We start from the raw sequence: 13,011 nt of genomic DNA on the forward strand, positions 1-13,011 counted from the left end.
CAGGCTCCATGCAGGGAGCCCGATGTGGGACTAGATCCCAGGTCTCCAGGATCACGCCCTGGACTGAAGGTGGCGCTAAACCACAGAGCCACCCGGGCTGCCCCCTCAAATGGTTTTTTAAACAAAGAGGGGTGAATTCGTTCATATAACAGAGATCTCCAGAACAGCAACTGGTTTGGGGAGAGGCCTTGAATAAAATCAACTAGAGCAGTAGAGGATGGGGCGACTTTGGCAGAGACCCAAGTGGGAAGATGTGGAGGGGAACGATAGTCATGCAAAGAAAGGAGAAATGTGTAAAAATCCCAAGAGTGTAATAAGCCTGGCATGTTCAAGAGACCAAAGAAAGCCACGAGGACCAGCTGGGTAGGGAAACTGGAGAGGTTGACAAGCGTCAACTCCCGTGAGACACGGAAGCCACACCAAGGAGCTCAATTATATGTTCTATTTGATTCCACCTGCTGTGGGAAGGATCTGATTTACACTTTTAAAGAGATCATCCTGGTCACTATTTTGAAAATGGGTTAGGGAGAAGAGAAGAGGTAAAGGCAGAAGACGGGAGGCCAATTGGGAGGTGCTGCCATCTTCAGGGAGATAAATGGTGGCAAATTGGTCTAGAGCTTTGTCAGAGGAGATACAGAAAAACAGTCAGGTGTTTGGATATAATTCATTGAGATGAAGAAGTACTCAAGGGGGAAAATAAAGAATTCTGTTTTTCCCATGATAGACAAGACTGACTATTGGGTTTTTTTAAGTGAAATATCAAGTAAGTGGTTGGATATATGAGTTTGGAGCTCAGCATGGGCATGTGATTTAGGAGTCACCAGTTTAGATGATATTTCTAGTCAACAGCCAGAATGTATCAGAGAGCGCTGTAAAAATCTAGAAGAACAAAGCCAAAAACCTGATAGAAAAACCTGAAAGAAATCACTGTAGTTCATTTTTAAAAAATCATCAAAAATTTTTCAAACATATATAAAGATACTCAATTTCATGCAAATTAAAACCCCAAATGAAAATACACTGAGATACTGTGTATCAACCACTGATTGACAAAAACTCAAAAGCTTGAAAACCTACCCTGTTAATGAAGCTGTGAGAATAGGCACTTTCTTACATTGCTGTCAAAGGTACAAAAATGGAACAGATGCTATGGAAGGAACATCTGGTAATATTTAACAAAATTATGTATTAATATGGATTTACCTCTTGATCCAATAATCTGGGGAGGAGGGTTTTTTTTTTTTAAGATTTTATTTGTAAGTCATCTCTATACCCTATGTGGGGCTCAAACTCAGAACCCTGAGATCAAGAGTCGCACGCTCCACTGACTGAGCCAGCCAGGCGCCCCAGATATAGTAATCCGTTTTATAGGAAGTTATCCTGTGGATACACCTGTAAAAAAGAAAGAAAGAAACAACAGGTTTATTAATTGTGGCACCATCTTTAATAGCAAAATATTAAAAACAACCCAGATGCCACCTACATAAGAAAATTGTTGAGTTAAAGGTAGTACAGCTACATAATCAAGTACTATGTAGCCATAAAAGACAATGAAGAGGAGTACTATGTACTGTTATGAAATGAATGCCAAGGTACATTGTTAAGTGGAAAAAAAGCAGAGGTCAAAAAAGTATACTGTGTGCTACATTTTTTTTAAAGATTTATTTATTCATGAGAGACACAGAGAGAGACAGAGGCAGAGGGAGAAGCAGGCTCCTTGCAGACAGCCCCATGTGGGACTCGATCCCAGACCCCGGGATCACATCCTGAGCCAAAGGCTCAACCACTGTGCCACCCAGGCATCCCCAGTGTGCTACATTTTATTTTAAAAATGGTGGAAGAAGCCTATATATTCTGTATTTCCTAATTTTTATTACAGTTTATTGAAATATAATCCATATAATATGAAACTCGCCATTTTATTATTTTATTTTATTTTATTTATTTTATTTTATGAGAGAGAGCACACACAAGCAGGGAGTGGGGAGGGACAGAGAGAAGAATCTGAAGCAGGCTCCATTCTCAGAGCAGAGCCCAATGTGGAGCTTGATCCCAAAACCCTGGGATCAACACCTGAGCCGAAATCAGGAGCTGGACACTTAACCAAACTGAGCCACGCAGGCACCCCAAAAGTCACTGTTTTAAAGTATACACATCAGTGATGTGTAACATATTAAAGAAGATAGGCAACTGTCACCACAATCAATTTTAGAACATTTCATCATCGCCAGAAAAAAACCCCATTCTCATTACAATCACAATCGATTCTCCTCTTCCTCCAGAACCTGGCAACCACTTCTTTATTTTCCACATAGGTAGATTTTCCCCTTCCAGACATTTCATACAAATGGAACCATAAATATGTTATCTTTTGTGTCTGGCTTCCTTCACTAAGCATAAATTTTCCAAGAGTCGTTTGTGCTGTAGCAGGTGTTGATATTTTGTCTCCTTTTGTGGCCAGATAAGATTTTCTTGTACAGATATGCCACATTTCATTTATCCATTCATCAGTTGAGGAATATTTGGGTTATTTCCATGTAAGACTGTTGTGAATATTCACGGACAAGTTGTATGGGCACATGTTTTCATTTCACTTGGGTCTAGAACCATGAGGATAATTACTGGGTCACAGAGTAATTCTGGGGTTAGCACTTTGAGGAACTACCAAACTGTTTTCTAAAGAGGTATACCATTTTACAATTCTAGGGTGTATGAGGGTTCCAAATTCCCCACACCTTTGCCAACATTTGTTATTTATTTTCTCTCTTTTTTTAAATCTTAGTCATCCTAGTATGTGTGAAGTGGTAGTGTATTGAGGCTTGCAATTGCATTTCCCCAATGTCTAATGATGTCAGACATCTTTCCACGTGCTTACTGCTATTTGCATATCTTCTTTGGAGAATGTCTGTTCAGATACTTTTGTTCATTTTTTTTTTTTAAAGATTTTATTTACCTACTCATGATAGTCACAGAGAGAGAGAGAGAGAGGCAGAGACACAGGCAGAGGGAGAAGCAGGTTCCATGCAGGGAGCCTGATGTGGGATTCGATCCTGAGTCTCCAGGATCGCGCCCTGGGCCAAAGGCAGGCGCCAAACCGCTGCGCCACCCAGGGATCCCTGTTCATTTTTTAAATAGGTATTTTTCTTTATATTGTTGAGTTGTAAGAATCCTTTTTATATTCTGGACTCAGGTCCCTTACGATACATTTGATATTTTGGAATCAAGAAGTGTGAGGGGCAGCCCGGGTGGTGGTTTAGCGCCGCCTTCAGCCCAGGGTGTGATCCTGGAGACCTGGGATCAAGTCCCACGTCGGACTCCCTGCATGGAGCCTGCTTCTCCCTCTCTCTCTCTCTCTCTCTCTCTCTGTGTGTGTATGTCTCTCATGAATAAATAAAATCTTAAAAAAAAAAAAAGTGTGAGGGGATCCCTGGGTGGCTCAGCGGTTTAGCGCCTGCCTTTGGCCCAGGGCGCGATCCTGGAGTCCCGGGATCGAGTCCCACATCGGGCTCCCGGCATGGAGCCTGCTTCTCCTTCCTCCTGTGTCTCTGCCTCTCTCTCTCTCTCTATGTCTATCATAAATAAATAAATAAATATTTTTTTTAAAAAGTGTGAGGCTTCCAGCTTTATTCTTCTTGGTTAAGATTGTTTTGACCACTCTGGATTCCTTGAATTCCTATGAGTTTTAGGATCAGCTTGTCAATTTCTTCAAAGAAATCATCTGGGATATTAAAAGACATCATATTGAATCTTAGACCCTTCTGAAGAGAATTGCCACCTTAACCATATAATATCTTCCAATCCATGAATATGGTATGTTTTTCCATTTATCTGTCTTAAATTTGTTTCAACGATGTTTTACAGTTTTCAGAGCATAGATTTTGCTCTTCTTTTGTTAAATTTATCCCTCGGCATTTCATTGTTTTTGAGCTATTGTACGTGGAATTGACTTTTTTTTTTTTTTTAGATTTTATTTATTTATTCATGAGAGACACCCAGAGAGAGGCAGAGACATAGGCAGAGGGAGAAGCAGGCTCTATGCAGGAAGCCGGATGTGGGACTCGATCCTGGTCACTCCCTGAGCCAAAGGCAGACACTCAACCACGGAGCCACACATGCATCCCATGGAATTGACTCCTTAATTTCATTTGTAGATTTTTCATTGCTAATGTATAGAAATACAACCGGGGTTTGTCTATTAGTCTTGTATCCTGCATCCTTGCTGAACTCATTTATTAGTTCCAATGGTTTTTTGGTGGATTTTCTTTTTCTTTCTTTCTTTTTTTTTTTTTTTTTTAGATTTTATTTATTTATTCATGAGATACAGAGAGAGAGAGAGAGAGAGAGAAGCAGAGACACAGGCAGAGGGAGAAGCAGACTCCATGCAGGGAGCCCAATGTGGGACTCGATCCCGGGACTCTGGGATCACACCCTGGGCGGAAGGCAGACACCCAACCACTGAGCCACCCAAGCATCCCATTTTTCTTAGGATTTTCTATATACAAGATCATGTCATCCGAGAACATAGTTGCACTTTCTTTCCAATCTGGATGTCTTTTGTTTCATTTTCTTGCCTAATTGCCCTGGATAAAAGTTCCAGTCTGATGGTGAATAGAAGTGATGAGACTGGACATCTTTGTATTACTCTTGATCTTTGAGGGAAAGCTTTCATTATTTTACAAAGTAGCACACCTACCATATACCACTAAACATAATGTCTTAGACATGTATCACTTAAGAAAGAACATGCAGTGTGAGCACTAAACACAATATCTCACACACATATATCACTGAACACAATAGCATAGACACTATATACCACTTGCCTGGTGCATGTATCACTAAACACAATAGCACACACACTATGTGTGACGAAACAGTGTTTCATGCAGTAAAACATGGATCATGCACCACTAAACACAGCATCTCATGCATACATTACTAAACACAGCAGTCTACGCACCACACACCATTAAACTCAGAGTCTCATCCATATATCATTAAAATGTAGTTTTTCATAGATCTCTTTTATCAGGTTGAGGAAGTTTGTATTCCTACTTTAACAGGCAGGTTTTTGTTTTTTTTTTCATGAGAGGGTGTTGGATTTCATCAAATGATCTCTCTATGTGTCTATTGAGATGATCCTGTGTTTTTTTTTTTAATCTAATTGATATGGTGTATAATACTAATTGATTTTCAGGTGTTTAACCAGTCTTGCATTCCTCGAATAAATGCCACTTTTTATGTTTCGCTGAATTTGGTTTGCTAGTACTTTATTGAGGATTTTTGCATCTATATTCATAGGAAAATTTGGTCTGTAGTTTTCTTTGTTGTGATATCTTCTTTTTGGTTTGGTAGCAGCCTTATTGAATGAGTGGGGCAGTACCCTCACCTATCTATTTTTTAAAAGAGCTTGTGAAGTATCAGTGTTAATTCTTCTTGAAACATTTAATAGAATTTATTAGTGGAGCTATCTGGCCCTAAGTTTTCTTTCCAGGTAGTTTTTTCTTATTAATAATTCAACCCCATTGTTTGTTATAGATCTATTCATATTTTCTATTTCTTCATGAGTCAGTTTCAGCAGTTTGTTTCTTTCTAGGAATTTGTTCATTTCATCTAAATTATCTAATTTATTGGCAAACAATTGTTCATAATATCATTTTATTATCCTAATATTTCCATAGGTTGGTAGTAATGTCCCCTGTTTATATTTTTTTAATGTATTTATTCATGAGAGACATAGAGAGAGAGGCAGAGACACAGGCAGAGGGAGAAGCAGGCTCCCTGCAGGGAGCCCAGTGCAGAACTCGATCCCAGGACCCCGGGATCCCAACCTGAGCCAAAGGCAGATGCTCAACCACTGAGCCACTCAGGTGCTCCCTTGTTTATATTTCTTTTTTTTTTAATTTTTATTTATTTATTTATTTATGATAGTCACAGAGAGAGAGAGAGACAGAGAGGCAGAGACACAGGCAGAGGGAAAAGCAGGCTCCATGCACCGGGAGCCTGATGTGGGATTCGATCCCGGGTCTCCAGGATCGCGCCCTGGGCCAAAGGCAGGCGCCAAACCGCTGCGCCACCCAGGGATCCCCTATATTTCTTAATCTCATTAAGGATTTGTCAATTTTGCTGATCTTTTCAAAGAACCAACTTTGGTTCTATTGATTTTCTCTATTGTTTTTCTATTCTCTGTTTCATTTATTTTCACTCTAATCTTCATTATTGTCTTCCTTCAAAGTGCTTTGGGTTTCATTCACTCCTATTTTTCTCATTTCCTAAGGTATAATTTTTGGTTATTGGCTTGAAATCTTTCTTTCTTTCTTTCTTTCTTTCTTTCTTTCTTTCTTTCTTTCTTTTTCTTTTTCTTTCTTTCTTTATGATAGTTACACAGAGAGAGAGAGAGAGAGGCAGAGACATAGGCAGAGGGAGAAGCAGGCTCCATGCACCGGGAGCCCGACGTGGGATTCGATCCCGGGTCTCCAGGATCGCGCCCTGGGCCAAAGGCAGGCGCCAAACCGCTGCGCCACCCAGGGATCCCCTATATTTCTTAATCTCATTAAGGATTTGTCAATTTTGCTGATCTTTTCAAAGAACCAACTTTGGTTCTATTGATTTTCTCTATTGTTTTTCTATTCTCTGTTTCATTTATTTTCACTCTAATCTTCATTATTGTCTTCCTTCAAAGTGCTTTGGGTTTCATTCACTCCTATTTTTCTCATTTCCTAAGGTATAATTTTTGGTTATTGGCTTGAAATCTTTCTTTCTTTCTTTCTTTCTTTCTTTCTTTCTTTCTTTCTTTCTTTCTTTCTTTATGATAGTCACACAGAGAGAGAGAGTGAGAGAGGCAGAGACACAGGCAGAGGGAGAAGCAGGCTCCATGCACCGGGAGCCCGACGTGGGATTCGATCCCGGGTCTCCAGGATCGCGCCCTGGGCCAAAGGCAGGCGCTAAACCGCTGCGCCACCCAGGGATCCCTCTCTCTTTTTTTAATACAGGCATCTAGAGCTATATATCCCTCTAATCACTCCTGTATCTGTAGTCCATAAATTTTGATATGTTGTATTTTCATGTTAACTCATTTCAAAGTAATTTCTAACATCCCTTGTGATTTCTTTTTTTGACCCATTGATTATTTAGAAATGTATTGATTTCTGAATTTCTGATTTTTGTGAATTTCCCAAATATCCTTATGCTAATGATGTCTAGTTTCATTCCATTGTGTCGGAGAACATACTATATGCAATTTCAATTCTTTCAAATTTACTGAGGATTATTTTATAGCCTAACACAATGTTATGGCCTAGAAAATGTTCTATGTAAACTTGAAAAGAATGTGCTTTTGTTGGGTGCTATTACATCTAATTGGTTTATGATGTTCAAGTCATATATTTCCTTGTTGATCTTTCTAGATGCTCTATAGATTACTAAACATGGGGTATTGAAGCCAACTATTATTGTTCAATTGTCTATATCTTCCTTCAATTCTGTCCATTTTTGTTTCATTGGGTCTCTTTTATTAGGTACATATATATTTGTAATTAAAATGCAATTAACCTTGGGCAGCCCCGCTGGCCCAGCGGTTTGGTGCCGCCTTCAGCCAGGGTGTGATCCTGGAGACCCAGGATCAAGTCCCACACCAGGCTCCCTGCATGCAGTCTGCTTCTCTCCCTCTGTCTCTGCCTCTCTCTCTCGTCTCTCTCTCTCTCTCTGTGTCTCTTATGAATAAATAAATAAAACATTTTTAAAAATGTAATTAGGGGATCCCTGGGTGGCTCGGTGGTTTAGCAACTGCCTTTGGCCCAGGGCGTGAGCCTGGAGTCCCTGAATCGAGTCCCACGTCGGGCTCCCCATATGGAGCCTGCTTCTCCCTCCTCCTGTGTCTCTGCCTCTCTCTCTCTCTCTCTCTCTCTATGTCTATCATGAATAGAAAAAAAATTAAAAATGTAATTAACCTTTTTATTATTATAAAATGCCCTTCTTTGTTGCTATTGGCAATTTTTGTTTTAAGGTGTATTTTATACAGTATTAACACAGTCATCCTACTTCTCATTTGAATACTATTTGTATGGACTATCTTTTCCACTCTTTGAATTTAAATGGCTCTTAAAACAGCATGCAGTTCACGATTTTTTTCTTTTATCCATTGCCAATCTTGGTCTTTTGGTTGGACTGTTTCATATATTTACATTTAATTAATTGCTCATAAAATGGAAGAGGAAATTAATACATCTATAAACACAGCTTTATAATTATTTATTCAGCTAGGATTTAAAAATTACAAACAAAAAATAAATATTTGCTGTCTTATACTTACGTAGTTACCTTTATTGGTATTCTTTATTTCTGTGTGGATTTGAGTTGCTGTATAATGTCTTTGCATTTCAGCCTGAAGGATTCCTTTTAGTATTGTCTGCAGGGAAGATATGCCAGCAACAAATGTTTTAGTTTTTGTTTATCTGAAAGTGTCTTAATTTCTCCTTCATTTTTGTGGGATTATTTTGCTGGATATGGAATTTTAACAATTTTTAAAAAAGATTTATGTATTTATTTATTCATGATAGACAGAGAGAGAGAGAGAGAGAGAGAGAGAGGCAGAAGCAGGCTCCATGTCGGGAGCCTGACGCAGGAGCAGGACTCGATCCCAAGACTCCAGGATCCCGCCCCCGGCCAAAGGCAGGCACTAAACCGCTGAGCCACTCAGGGATCCCCTTTAACGATCTTTTTGCTTCGGCACTTTGAATATGTCATCCCACTGCTTTCTGGTCTCCAGTTTCTGATGAGAAGTCAGCTGTTAACATTTTTGAGGATTTCTGGTATGTGATTTTTCTCCTGCTGCTTTTGAGATTCTTTGGCTTTTGTTTTCATAAGTTTAACTGATGCAGCTAGGTATACATCATTTGAGTTTACCATACTTGGAATTAGTTGAGCATCCTGAATGTACAAATTAATGTATTTCATCAAATTTGGGAATTATCTGGCATTATTTCTTTAAATGTTCTTCTTCTCTCTCCTTTCCTTCTGGAATTCCCATTATTCTGTGAAGTTGGCCTTACTGGTGTTCGGCTAATAATTGGACAGAGATTTCCTTAAATTTCTTGAAGCAGGGATCCCTGGGTGGCTCAGCAGTTTAGTGCCTGCCTTTGGCCCAGGGCGCGATCCTGGAGTCCCGTGATCAAGTCCCACATCGGGCTCCCTGCATGGAGCCTGCTTCTCCCTCCTCCTGTGTCTCTGCCTCTCTCTCTCTCTCTCTCTCTCTCTCTCATAAATAAATAAATAAATAAATAAATAAATAACTCTTTAAAAAAAATTTCTTGAAGCAATAAGATTCCCAGCTTTTGACATGAGGTTATGTGTGTGTGTTCCGTCATGACTTCAATGCTACAACAGGTAGTTTATGACTCTGCTTTGCCCTTAGTTTCATGCTTGTACAAAGTCTCAAGGTCAGTCAGAAGTGAGAGATTGGTGGGGTAATTGGGTGGCTCAGCAGTTGAGCGTCTGCCTTTGGCTCAGGGTGTGATCCCGGGGTCCTGGGATCGAGTCCCACATCGGGCTCCCCGCAGGGAGTCTGCTTCTCCCTCTGCCTGGTCTCTGCCTCTCTGTGTGTCTCTCATGAATAAATGAATAAAATCTTTTAAAAAAAAAGAAGTGAGAGATTGGGGCCTCTCGGGTGTTTCTTAGACATGTTCACAGCCCTGTACACGCAGGTGTCCTTCTGGAGTTCCAAGAATGAGTCAGAGAATATCAGAGCCCTCTGTGGACATCTCATTCCCTAGCTTTGCCTTTCAAGTTCTTTGGTCGGCTTCTGGTTAGCTCCAACTGGTATTACTACTTCTTGCAGCTATGATGTTGAACCATCACAACTGGTTTTTTTCTTTCAATGAATGCCCCGGGGATAGCCTGTTTGCTTAGAATAAGCTCTGAGTCAGTTCAAATAAAAACAAGCCCTAAGACTGGAGATTTTTAAGGAGCTACCAGACAGATCACATGGTGACAGTTTTCTGTGTTGGGGATTTGGGGGCAAGTTCAACCCTATTCTACCCCCTCTAATGGCTTATAGCCTGGTGGCTTTCATAGCAACTATAGTTTCAAGTCTACTACAAAGATAAAGAAGAGGAGGGGTGAGAAGAGAGTAAGCTAAAAATGCCAGAAATCCTTCGTTCTTACCTAGTTTCAGTCATTTTTCTACAATAAATCCTTTTAGCAAGACTTTGGTGAATTTCTAGAGTTCTAATACAGTTGATTTTGACCATTTATTTGCCAGTGCTTTTGATATTTTTACAGAGGAACAGATTTTCAGAGACCTTTACTCTGTCTATGGAAGTGCTTCTACCTGTATTCATTTTTCCACAAAAGGAATCAGGATAAACCAGTCTAATAAAAATCGCAACACAGAGAGCAATTCTCAAACTATCTTGGGTAGATTATAGGGTAGAGTAAGTACACAAATATGTTGATTTTGTTGGGAACTAGGATTCTCACTGCAAAGAAAGGAAGGTACAAATACAGGAGGACAAAGGTGTAGCAGTATTGGATGAAGTTGGATTGGTCATATTAATAGTAGCATATGATCTCTAAAAATATATATATTTTAAGAATTCATGATTTTTGCTCTGGTCATCAGAAGGGCTTAGAAGCGATGATACACAGCAAACACAACTGGCACTCAGTTTATCTGAAATTCAATGCTCCATTAGAAAAAAAAGAAAAAAAAAGGAATATTTGGAGACATGGTTGATCCTGGGCAGAGAGGCAGGGAAAATAGAAGGTGAGCCTGAAACACATTTTGTGCCAAAAAGCAAAGAGGAGAAGACAAAGACTTGCAATGACATGGATGGGACTAGAGAGTATGATGCTGAATGAAGTAAGCCAGTCAGAGAAAGACAAATACCATATGATCTCACTCATATGTGGAATTTAAGAAACAAAACAAATGAATAAAGAAAATAGAGACAAACCAAGAAAGAGGCTCTTCACCATAGAGAAAAAACTGATGGTCACCAGAGAGAAGGCTGGTGAGAGGATGGGGGAGACAGGTGATGGGGAGTCAGGATTGCACTTGTCCTGATGAACACCGGTGATGTAGGAAAGTGTTGAATCACTATATTGTACACCTGAAACTAATACCACACTGCATGTTAACTACAGTGGGATTAAAATAAAAAATAAGAGAGACGCCTGGATGGGTCAGTGGTTGAGCATCTGCCTTCAGCTCAGGGAGTGACCCCAGGGTCCTGGGATCGAGTCCCACATCAGGCTCCCCACAGGGAGCCTGCTTCTCCCTCTGCCTGTGTCTCTGCCTTTCTCTGTGTGTCTCTCATGAATAAATAAATAAATTTAAAAATAAATAAATAAAAATCTGATGAAAGTAATAGACACCTTCTTGAGAAAATACACATACACACATATCATTTTAAGGGGTTCATGGATGCCCCGAAATCCATTCATGCACCAAGTGTAGAGTGTCTAACTTACAGTCCAGATTGGAAAAATAAAGTTACGAAGTTAATTCAAATCATTTTGTAGATACAAATATGCTAGAAATCATTCATAGCAGCCAATTAAAAGAATAACGATTTGTTTCTTGTTTTAGCAGTCTGTGGCAAGGTTGGGATTGAAAGCCAAACAAACCTTGGATTCTAAAGCAGAGCAGCCACTACATGTTGGCAGCTTCTCTCCAATTGATCTGATCAGAAAATCTTGGGCAAATCATGAATTCTTCAGGCTAACTGCCATTTCTTCATCCACTTCAACAACTTCACCTTCCTGGATGGTAGCAGGGAAAAAAAAAACACATATTAAGAAAAGCCACTTTAATCTCAATAAAGAAAAACATGCAAAGATTTTACTAAGGAGTAACATTTCTGGAGAAAAGACTATGCCTTCTGATATGATATTCTCTTTTCTTTTTCTAAAAGATTTTATTTATTTATTCATGACAGAGAGAGAGAAGGAGAGAGAGAGAGAGAAGCAGAGACACAGGCAGAGGGAGAAGCAAGCTCCATGCAGGGAACTTGATGTGAGACTCGATCCTAGGTCTCCAGGATCACACTCCGGGTGGAAGGCCGCACTAAACCGCTGAGCCACCGGGGCTGCCTGATATTCTCTCTCTCTCTCTCTCTTTTTTTTTTTTTTTGTCTATCAGATTTTATTTATTTATAATCATTTTCTTCGGTGGCAAAGCAAAAAAAAAAAAAAAAAAAAGTCATACACAGGAGTGCCTGGGTGGCTCAGTTGGTTAAGCGGCTAACTCTTAATTTTGGCCCAGGTCATGATCACCGGGTTGTGAGTTCAAGCCCCATACTGGGGTTGCAAACTAGGTATGGAATCTACTAAGAAAAAATAATAATAACACCACACATTATACTATATATATATACACACACACCCCATACACACATATATAAAATTTGTGATAAAAGTGAGAAAGTAGGGATCCCTGGGTGGTGCAGCGGTTTAGCGCCTGCCTTTGGCCCAGGGCGCGATCCTGGAGACCCGGGATCGAATCCCACGTCGGGCTCCCAGTGCATGGAGCCTGCTTCTTCCTCTGCCTATGTCTCTGCCTCTCTCTCTCTCTCTGTGACTATCATAAATAAATAAAAATTTTAAAAAAAGTGAGAAAGTATTTGCCAATTAATAATTATGGGTTAATTTTGTGTCTGGAATGGGGATAGATGGAAAGAGAGGGTTTTGCTCTGCATTTGGCTCATTTCAACTAATCTATGTTAATAATAATATTAATAATGATGATAAAAGTGATAGGTCACATTTAAGGGGAGTCTACCATATGCCAGATCCTAAGAACCAACAAAAAATTTTTTTGAAAGAAAGAAAGCTAAAAGATTAACGGAAATGTCACAAGGAAGCAGGAGGCAGCTTGCAGTGACTCGCGCTGGCCAACCAATGGCACCGTGGGCACCAAAATAAGCAATGATGGGGGCACCTGGCAGGCTCAGTCGGTGGAACATGCAAGTCTTGGTCTCAGGGTTGTGGGTTCAAGCCCCACATTGGCTATAG

At 40.0% G+C, this 13,011-nt stretch overlaps 1 protein-coding gene across 10 annotated transcripts in view; it reads right to left on the reverse strand.

Annotated features, from left to right (window-relative positions):
- Positions 1–1,171: 1,171 nt before the first annotated feature.
- The window catches only part of ZFP3 (ZFP3 zinc finger protein), a 91,373-nt gene continuing 79,533 nt past the window's right edge, over positions 1,172–13,011 (reverse strand). For 8 of the 10 annotated variants that reach the window (XM_038536485.1, XM_038536493.1, XM_038536487.1 and 5 more), the window contains 2 exons: positions 11,626–11,760; positions 1,172–1,392 (listed from right to left, as the gene is read on the reverse strand). The gene's annotated coding sequence lies outside the window, so the exon portion shown is untranslated. Of the gene's footprint in view, positions 1,393–8,311; positions 8,408–11,625; positions 11,761–13,011 lie in introns of all 10 variants that reach the window. The other 2 variants (XM_038536491.1, XM_038536492.1) reach the window with 2 other exon arrangements.

This window comes from Canis lupus, chromosome 5 (assembly GCF_011100685.1).
Source record: "Canis lupus familiaris isolate Mischka breed German Shepherd chromosome 5, alternate assembly UU_Cfam_GSD_1.0, whole genome shotgun sequence".
Lineage (NCBI taxonomy): Eukaryota > Metazoa > Chordata > Mammalia > Carnivora > Canidae > Canis > Canis lupus.